The sequence below is a fragment of the Halichoerus grypus genome, chromosome 11 (genome assembly GCF_964656455.1).
Source record: "Halichoerus grypus chromosome 11, mHalGry1.hap1.1, whole genome shotgun sequence".
In the NCBI taxonomy this organism is placed as follows: domain Eukaryota; kingdom Metazoa; phylum Chordata; class Mammalia; order Carnivora; family Phocidae; genus Halichoerus; species Halichoerus grypus.
In genome coordinates, this window is record NC_135722.1 from 4,286,307 (window position 1) to 4,296,101 (window position 9,795).

Below are 9,795 nucleotides of genomic sequence, written 5' to 3' on the forward strand. Positions count from 1 at the left end.
TCCTTCCCTTCCGCGTCAGGTGCACTGAACGGGGAGGAGGTGGGCAGAGACAGGCCGCAGCTCTGCCCTTGGGCACATGCGGGCCCAGGTTCCAGGCTTTGCCACTTCCCAGCACAGGGAGCCAGAGGCAGGACTTTCCTCTCCGAGCCTGTTTCCTGGTATCTCCCAGAAATTCCTGCAAACTCGGAAACATTTTGGAGCCCAAGGCCAGGAGTGGCTCCTGGGAGTGCTCATTTCCAGACTGTCCAGCTCAAAGGCCATGGATGTCACAGCCATCAGGGTGAGCCTTAGTAATGGGCCTTAGTAATGCGCATCTTCTTTCATCCTGCCTCTGCTCAAGCCTGCAGGGGTTCAACTCATTCACACACAAGCGAAGTCCCTACACTGGTTTATGAGGCCCAGAGGGCCTGGCCACGTGCCCCCCTGCCCAGAGCACCTTGCTCCATGGTGCGGCCTCCTGTGCAAGCCTCAGCACCTGGACCAGGCTCTCCTTAGGGCCTTTGCACAAGCTTCTCGTTCTGCCCAGAAGGCATTTTCCCCAGATTGCCACATGGCTTCCCCATCCCTTGCTTCCTACAGGTCTCTGCTGTAGGAAATGGCCCTTCATCCAATAGGCTTTCCCTGACCCACCAGAAATAGGGCAGCACCCCTGGCCCAACCCGAACCCCCCACTGCACACCGCCACCATCCCGCACAGCAGACGCTCCCTGGTTATCACCACTTCCCCCAACTGGGCTCTGTTCTCTTATTCTTGGCACCCAGTGGGTGCTCAGTTAGTGGTGATTGAATGGATGGATGGATAAGATGGATGGATGATGGATGGATGGATGGATGGATAAGATGGATGGATAATGGATGGATGGATGGATGGATGATGGATGGACGGATGATGGATGGATGGACGGAAGGATGGATGGATGGATGAATGATGGATGGACGGATGATGGATGGATGGACAGAAGGATGGATGGATGGATAGATGATGGGTGGATGGAAGGATGGATGGATGGATAGATGATGGAAGGATGGATGGACAGACGGATGGATGGATGGATGGATGATGGATGGATGGATGATGGATGGTTGGATGGATGGATGGAAGATGGATGATGGATGATGGATGGACGGAAGGATGGATGGATGGATGGATGAGGGATGGACGGATGATGGATGGATGGACGGAAGGATGGATGGATGGATGATCGAAGGATGGATGGACAGACGGATGGATGGATGGATGGATGAGGAGGTATCCATTCACTTAATAGTAATAATAATAATTAACAGTAATCATAGTGACCAATAAGTGACTACACATTGATCATTAAAGGATCAATAAGTGCATGGTTGTGGGTTGCAGTGGGGCTCCTAAAGGGACAGGAGCAGATGCTCTGATGGGCATTAGGGGCTCCTCTGAGGAAGCTGAGCTGCCACCTGAAAGATGCAAGAGGGTGGGGAGTGTGTCAGGCAGAAAGAATGTGTGCAAACGTCCTGGGGCAGCGGTAACAAATGACCACAGGTTGGGCGACTCAAAACAACAGAAATGTAGTCTCTCCCAGTGTGGAGGCCAGAAGTCCGAAATCCAGGTGTGGGCAGGGCCACACTCTCCCTGGAGGCGCCGGGGGAGGGTCCTTCCTGCTCTTCCAGCTCCTGGGGCTACAGCATCCCCGGGCGTCTGGACGCAGCCCTCCAGCCCCCACCTCCATGGTCACGTGGCTCCTCCTCTCTGTATCTTATAAGGACACTGGTCACTGGACTTAGGGCCCACACAGATCTTCGAAGATGGTCACATCTTGCAATCCTTTAACTTGATTACATCTGCAAAGACCCTCTTTCCTAAATAAGGTCACATTCACAGGTTCTGGGGTTTGGGACTTGGACAGATCTTTTTGGAGCCACGACCAATGTCCTGGGCAAAGCCCCGATGAGGAAGGTGGGTGTGTCCAGGTATAAGCATCCCACAGCCCTGAGGGTGGGCCATAGGTACCCCACCTCACAGACGTGGGCTGAGATGGAAGAGGCTGAGTGACCTGGGGCAGCATTCAGACAGGGGCGGCACCCGCCATGCTCACCACACATCCCTGGGCCAGTGAGGTGCTCAGCAAACACAGTGGCATAAATGGTAGGGCCTTCCTCAGTGTTCCTCAGCACAAAAACAGTACCCCAGGCCCTGAGGTATGCTCCGTGAGAGATCTGAGGACCCTCCCCAAATGGGCCCAGGGGGCCACTCCCGGTATAGCCTAGGCTGCTCCTTCCTTGATGGGTCTTAGCTTCCCCAAGACAAGGGGGTCCGATGTAAAGGCCTCCACAGGCCCTTCCTGTGTAAAGTTCTCCATTTCCAAAAACATGAGGAACTTCCCATCTAGAACATACCTGCTCGACGCCTTACTCACTTGTTCATTCGCTCACTGGACAGCAGGTGCTCTGGGCCTGCCCACCCCTCCCCAGGCATCAGCCCACCACCCCCTCTCCACGTCACCACCCCAGCCACACACACACCAGACCCCCTTCTTCTTCTCCGCCTGGACATCCATGCTCCAGACCCCCCTTCTTCCACCCTGAGGTTGTGATCCCTGAAAACCCCAAAGCTGCCATTTGCTGTCCCTGTTCTATGGCCAGGTCCCCACCCTGACAACTCGGCAGAGGGCTGGCCCAAGGGCCGTGGCCTCCTAGTGTCCCCAAGCGGGAAGATGGTGAGAAGGAGGCCGGTCCCCACTGCGGGCCGGAAGCTATGACAGACTCAGAGAATCGCCCAGGGGCGCCGTCCCACAAACGCCCCCCTAGGCAGACAGGCCCGGGAGGCAGGGCCAGCAGGCCCCAGGGGAACTGGGCAGTTGGTTTTGCTTCGTGGATCTGGATGAACTGGAAACGCCAAGGTCTGCACTGGGCGTACCGAGCTGGGCAAACTGGAAGTGTTTCAAAGAGCCGGGCGCACGGCCGGGCTGCCCTTTCACACGGCCGTGGCCAAGCCCAGCACAGTCGCCCACACCACCCACCCCCCCAAGGCCCGGGCACCCGCCCCGCCACCAGCCACAGCCCCCCAGACCCCGCACGCAGAGCAGGGCCTCTGACCGCCGGGCCCTCGGCAGCGGGAAGCCCCCGCCAGCCAAGAACAGGCCTCTTGCTACGTCAGATATTAATCAAACGCATCCTGATAATGATCAATGGAGGCGGCTTGGCAGTGCGGGCCTGGCGGGTCTCCAGGCCCACCTCCAACTACAGGAAAGACGAGGATGGCAAAAGTGATCCTTGGCAAGGGACAGCACATTGTCCCACAGCTGTGGGAAAGTGCTCAGTGCGCAAACATTTCCTTAAAACGAGCTTACAAGGAAATGTTCGCGATGGCCTTATTAAAGACCATCGGCCTGGCTGAGCAGGACGAAGATGACTTCAGGCCCCGGCCGTGTCCCCGACTCCGAGAGCCGCATCAGAGGCCGGTGGAGCATCGGGTCCGGGAGGGCCCCGCGGCACTTTGCGCAGCCGTGACTGCTTGCGCACGCCTCCGAGTGTGGGAGCCCTCCCACCCCCTCCCACCCCCTCCCACCGCAAGTGCACCGGGCTGGCAGAGATGGGGAGTGGGCTGTGGCCGCGGGGGGCCTCCGGGCCGCCACGCAGGAATGTCGGGGCCTGGCTCACGTTCTGAACCTGCCATATGGCCCTGCGTCCTGGGACCCAGGCTGGTAGCCAAGGAGGAGCCCTGTGGCTGGGTCCCCGGCACTCCGGGCCGCCACATGAAGCCATTTGTCAAAGGTGTTTCCCAAAAGCTTCTCTGGAAGGAGCTGCCCTTCGCAAAGCTGGCTTGGGCTTGAGCCAGGCAGGGACATCTGGGGGCTCTTGGCAAAAGTGCCACCCCTCCCGAGATCAAAAGTCCCTCTCCTGGTTACCCTTGCTTCTGTGAGCCAGGTGAGCGCACCGCGGGGGCCCCGGCGGCTGGGTGAGGCCGGGGCTGCTCACCCAGACGACGGCCCGGCGGTGGGGGGCCGACCACAGGCATGCCCCGCTGAGCCCCTCATCACAAAGGATCCGTGGTGGGCCCCTTCCAACAGGAGCTCCCCCAGGACACTGATGTTTGTTCAGGGATCATTAGCTGTTTGACAGAGAGGCCAGCCCAAGGACGTGTAGAGCCAGGGGGACCGGAGGCCCTGTCAGCTGACATGGCGTCGGCATCTAGAAGGAAATCTGGCCCGTGGGGTACGAGGGGTTCCCATGGAAAAGTGAAGCTACAAGTGAAAAGACGAGAAGTTAATCCCCCTCCCTGGGACCCGCTTTCTGGAACGAGGAGCACTGTCCCGAGTAAGTGGGTGCTTTTCGCTGTGCGGAGCAAGCAGGACAGCCCGGCTGTCACACTGCAGACAAGTCTGCTGGTGGCTCTGTGGCCGTGGATGCCGCGCGGCCCAGCATCCAAGAGGAAGGCTACGGGATGCTGCCCGTGCCGCGGAGTCCGGCCTCCAGACTCACCCACAGCCCATCTATGGCCAATGTCATCTCCAGATGTGGCTGATAATCAGAATCGTGCCCCAGGTTTGTCTAGATGGCACTGGCCACGACCAATGCCAACAAAACCTGTGTTGGGGACAAAGTCGGCAGGCAGACAGAGGGAACAGAATCTGCAAGACACTCCTTGACCATCTCCAAGGGGGGCCCAGGGTCACACACCAGGCGGGGCTGAGCTGTGCGGACGGTTAGCCCCGTGCTCGCCTCTCACCTTTCCTCTCTGCATGCCGGCCAGGTAGGGACGACCCCCTTCTGCAGAGAAAGCAACCAAGGTTTTATGTCGGGTTTATGCAGCCAGTGGGCGGCAGCACTGGGACCCTCAGCTGTTCCCAAAGACCCTGCTCCCGGTCTCACGCAAAGGATCTCTTCTGTCCTTCCCATTTGCTTCAGAGAATCGGCAAGTGACACCAGTCCGGTGGGGAGGAGCAACAGACCCATTTCACAGACGCAGACCCCGAGGCCCAAGTGGGTTCAGTAACTCACCTGAGGCCAGCTACCAACTGGCAAGACCAGGATTGGAACCCAAACGGGTCACCACAGTGCACCCTTGCTGCTGTCCCCTGGTTCCTGCACCCTTTCTGCTCTCTGTCCTCCTAATGTCCGGGACGGGGCCACTGGAGACATGGCTGGGTTGAGGCGCCCACCATGAGAAGCCAGGAGAAGAGCTGCTGCTGGTGCATGCTCATCCGAGAGAAAACCCCTCTGCGGGGTTGAATTATGTCCCCCCAGATTCACGTCCACCTGGAACCTGAGTGTGAACTTCTGTGGAAGTAGGGTCTTCACACTGGAGGAGGGTGGGCCCTTAATCCAATAACCGGTGTTCTTATAAGAAGAAAGACACACGCAGGGGAGGGGGCCATGTGGCCACGGAGGTGGGGGTTGTGGGGACAGGGCCCCCCAAAGCTGGAAGAGGCAGGAAGAACCCTCCCCTAGAGCCTCCAGAGGCCCTACTGACACCGAGATCTCAGATTTCTCTCTGGCCTCCAGACTGGGGGAGACCGAATCTCTGTTGTTTGAAGTCACCCCGTCGGTGGCACCTGGTCACGGCCGCCCCAGGAAGTTAGTACGACACCCCAGCCCCCTGTGTCTGGGGCAGGGGCCATGCCGGTCATTCCCCTGCCCCAACACGTGTACATCCTGTTCCTGCCACATTATCTGTAAACCGGGGATGTGGCTGAATTTTGTTCCGGGGGGAAAAAAGAGAAAAATGGGTGCCAGAAGGCTCCACCGAGGAGCACAGATCCTGGAGCCTTGAAGGATGGCCGCTCTGGGGCGTGCTCCCTGCTCGCAGCCAGCCGAGCGTGGCCCTCCCGCCAGGAGGACCCTTCTCTCCTCCTGCACCCCCCCGTGTCCGGCCTGGAGTTCCCCTCTGCTGGCTGCCACCGCCGCCGCCAGGCTCGGAGCAGAGAGCCAGCCCGTCCTGCACACCTTCACTGCCGTGTGGTCAAGCCGAGTCACTGCCTTTCAGTTATGCGGCAAAACTATGTGCCCGGTGGAAAGCAAGACCATCGGGTCCCCAGTGCCCCCAAACACATTCTTTGCATCTCAAAAAAATGCCAAAGGCATCTGATCAGAGTGAGATTGTTTCCCAGAGCAGGGGCCTGCAAGGCCTTCCTCGAGCCCGAGAGCTGGCCTCATGTCGGCCGGTCCCCGGCCTGCGGCCAGCCCGCCTGGGGCTCTGGAATGAGAATCCGCCCGTTTTCCACAAGCCCATCGCCACACGCCGCCTTCAGACACTCCGATGGTGACAAGATGCCCCCGGTTCTGAGCTAATACTGGTCTCCCTGTCCTCACTGGGATGGCTCTTAGACCCGGGCAGATCCTGAAATAACTGTAATTCCTTTGGTCCTTTACAGCAGCCAGCACTTGGGTTTCTGGAAGCAGGCAGCCCAGACATGCATGGGGGCCGGGGCAGGAGGGGCTATTCCAGAATGTTCTGAGCCTCAGTTGCCCCCTGTGAAGCAGAGATGAGAATGCATGGACGTGCATGGCGTACTGCCCCCCAGAGGGAGCGGAAGCCAGGGGTCCCTCAGGGTCTGCTCTGAGGCCGGCCCAGCACCCAGAGGCTTACTTGGTCATTTTTTCCAAGGATGTGGCTCTAGGCCCCCTCCACTCCCCTCCTTGTCATTGTCCCCACAGCCCCTGGCCGCAGGAGGGGCCGGCTCTGGACGGAAAAGAGAGGGATCTGTCCCCTTGTTTCCTCAGGGCCTGTCATCCTAGCTACGTCTTAGGTACCCCTGAGCCCACTCCTCCAGAGCCTGGGTGCGCCCCCTCCCACCCACAGGAGCTGAGCCAGCCGGACTATCGTCAGGCCCCCCCAGGGTCTCCTGGACCGCCTGTTGTCTGGCACCTCGGGGACCAGAGTAGCCACACTCACCGCTCAGCCCCGTCCCTCTGCTAACCAGGCGTGACGGTGCTTGAGCCCCAGGCCCAGTTGACAACAAGCCAGGTGGCCCTCCATGCCGGAACCCAGAGATCGGCAAATGTCTGTGCAGACTCAGCAGGCCCAGGACACTGCCGCACACGGGTCCCACACGTCCCTTAGGCCACTTAAAATAGTGATGAGAGCACCCTGCGGAGGCAGCCGAGGCTGGGGCAGCCGGAGGACGTCCCCAGCACGGGCCTGGGGGGTCGAGGAGGTCTGTGGGAGGAGGACACGCCTTTGCAGAGAAGGGAGGGCAGTTCCAGACGGGGTAAGTGCCCCTGTGCCCCTGGCCTGGGGTTGGAGTTAGGGAGGGAGGGTCGGGCCAGGCCCGGCCCAGCCCGAGGGGACACCGGCTGCTGGAGCTCTGCTGCCCCCCGCTGGCCAGACCCGGTACTGCGTGTGCACCCGGCGGCCTCCCTCCAGGTGTGTGCGTCCTACCTGGCCCTGCCTTTGGGCACCCAGGGCCTCGGTCCTGGGCCCTCACCTGTATGCAAATCACCTCTGGGGCCCCCAGCCCACTGCCAGCAGGGGCAGCATGAAGAACCTGCATTTCCTGTCACTGAAACTGGCTCGCAGGTGTCCGGGGGATTGACAGCCAGGACCACAGGAAGCCCTTCCCCAGCTGGGGCATCGAAGCCCATCCTCGGGTGATGGGTCTGCACATAGGTGCTGCCTCTCTGTGCACACCTCCTCCAGGGGGGGGGGGTGCTGCTTGGCCCCGTCTAGGGGCTTCCCTCCTTCTCCTTGCCCCGCGCTCTCTGAGGCCCACAGCCCCTCGAGGCTACTTCCACCTCGGGTCCTACTAATGACACTAAGGGCAGAGGAGAGAAGGGGCCGCCACAGAGCGGGTTTCCGCAGAGCTGGGGCCAAGCCCTGTGACCTCCAAGCCCACCTACGCTCTGCTGTCGATCAGAACACCTGTCAGTGTGGAGCGCCCCCCCAGGACACTGGCTTACGGGTGGCCACTCCGAGATGGCTGGTGGCCCCTTGGGTGGCTGGATCACTCCCCACCATGTGGCCGCATGCCTCCCCACGGAGCCCCGCCTTGGACTGTTAGGATCGTGCCATGGCCCCGAGGAAAGTCACTACAGCACAGCCCCCGCCCCGCTGGCCTCCCCAGCCAGGCCTCGCTTGGAGCCTCCACTTCCAAACAAGCCCAAGGAGATGCCCTCTCTGGCAGTCCCTGGACCGAAGCCCTAACGAGAGCCCCGGACCCGGGCAGTGCTGGCCTAGCTGTGTTCTCAAAGTTGCTCTGGGTCTCCTCCTGGAGAAGAGCAGGAAGCCGGAGCAGGACATGGCTCACGTTGCTTCTTCCCGTGAGCGCTGGTCCCCTTGGACGGGTCTGGAGCTCGTCACCTGAGGCCTCGTGGAGCTCAGCAAAAACAAGCGCCCCCACTAATTAGCACTCGTCAGGGGCTGTGCGAGTGTCCTGGGGCTGCTGTGACAAATGACTGCAAACAACAAATGGATTCCCCCCCACTTCTGGCCAGAAGTCAGAAATCAAAGTGTGGGCAGGGCGCTGTCTCTGGAGGCTTTGGGGCAGGGTCCCTCCTGCCCCAGCATCTGGAGCCTCCAGGTGTCCCTGGACTTGTGGCCCCATCCCTCCCACCACTGCCTCCGTGGTCATGCGGGCCCTCCCACATCTGTGCTCTCTCCTTACACGGACGCCTGTCATTCTATCTAGAGCCCACTCTAAAGACAGTAGGATCTCATCTCACGATCCTTAACATAATTACACCTGCCAAACCCTCTTTCCATGTAAGCTCACATTCACAGGCACGGGGGTTGGACTTGGACTTTGGGGGGCTTCCACTGATCCCCTGGTATGGGGGAGGGGCACCCCCAGTGAGTACCGGCCCCTAGCCAGCAGTGTGAGCATCACCTGGGAACAGGCTACAAATGCACATTCCCAGGCTGGCTTCCCCAGGCTTGCTGTATCAGACCCTCCAGTGGAGCCCAGTGATCTGGGTTCCACAAGCCTCCCGGGGGTTCTGATGCAGCCCACGTTTGGAAGCCACTGAAATGAAACCACAAAACGTCCCTTCTTGACTCACAGATCCATTCGCGCTACAGTCTCAGTTTGGGTTGGATCGGGTGTCACGTTCGTTGGGATTTATTTCATTTATTGGGATGGAGGAGACTTGAGACCCTCAAGGACCCTGGGTGCTCACAGGCCCCCAGCCACTTGTGACATGGGTCGGGTCAGTGCTGGAACAGACAGAAAACGTGGTGGGAGCAGGAGGGGGTTCATTCTGATGGGGGCGCCAGGGAGGCCTCCTAGCAGCGGGGTGGGGCCGCCGCCCCCAGCCTTGGCCGAAATCAGAACTAAGTTACGTGTGCCCCCATGACTCAGGGAAGATGGGAGGGGGGGAGTCCCAGCAGGAAATCAACAGGGACCTCCGTGGTTCCGGGGACCTGGGGACTCGGGTGGGAAAAGCAAACCACAGCATGGACCAGGCCACGAACCAGGGATGAATGAGACCTCCTGCCCTTCCCGAGCAGAAATCACAGCTGCCTTCCTATCACGTGGCCACCCGTGCCCACGTCTCAAAATGTTGTTTTAAACTGGGGGCAGGTTGTGGATCTCCTCTGTCCCACATTTGGATTTATTAATATTGTGTTAGCAGTTTTTCAATATAATTATTTTCCTTGTATTTCCACATGTTTTAGGTTACAGCTCGAAGACCTTTCTCTAAGAAGGGGCCACGGATTCGGCAGCTGCCCGAGGGCACCACAGGGTGACAAATGTCAACCGTCTGTCCAATCAAGAACTTAAAGCAGCTCGTGCCGACTTTTTCCACTTCCCGCCAGGGCATGGGGGTGCATGGTAGACGTCCTGTCCTTCCCTTAAACACCTTTCTCAGTGTAGAAGTCAT